Source organism: Bison bison, unplaced genomic scaffold, assembly GCF_000754665.1.
Source record: "Bison bison bison isolate TAMUID 2011002044 unplaced genomic scaffold, Bison_UMD1.0 scf7180017864180, whole genome shotgun sequence".
Taxonomy (NCBI): domain Eukaryota; kingdom Metazoa; phylum Chordata; class Mammalia; order Artiodactyla; family Bovidae; genus Bison; species Bison bison.
Window position 1 is genome coordinate 10,103,142 of NW_011494752.1, and position 392 is coordinate 10,103,533.

Consider the following 392-nt stretch of genomic DNA (forward strand, 5'->3'; position numbering starts at 1 on the left):
AGTTCTGTCGCTCAGTCTTGTCTGACTCTTTGCAACCTCATGGACTGCACGCACGCCAGGCTGCCCTGACCATCACCAACTCCCGGAGCTTGCTCAATTCATGTCCATTGCATCGGTGATGCCATCCAACCATCTCATCCTCTGTTGTCCCCTTCTCCTCCCTGCCTTCAATCTTTCCTAACATCAGGGTCTTTTCCAATGAATCAGTTCTTCGCATCAGGTGGCCAAAGTATTGGAGTTTCAGCTTCAGCATCAGTCCTTCCAATGAATATTCAGGACTGATTTCCTTTAGGATTGACTGGTTTGATCTCCTTCCAGTCGAAGGGACTCTCAAGAGTGTTCTCCAACACCACAGTTCAAAAGCATCAATTCTTCGGCGCTCAGCTTTCTTT

General features: G+C 48.2%; 1 protein-coding gene across 1 annotated transcript in view; it reads right to left on the reverse strand.

The window, feature by feature from the left end:
* Positions 1–392, reverse strand: part of LRRC75A (leucine rich repeat containing 75A) — a 13,626-nt gene that overhangs the window by 11,541 nt on the left and 1,693 nt on the right. The gene's annotated exons all lie outside the window — the stretch shown is intronic.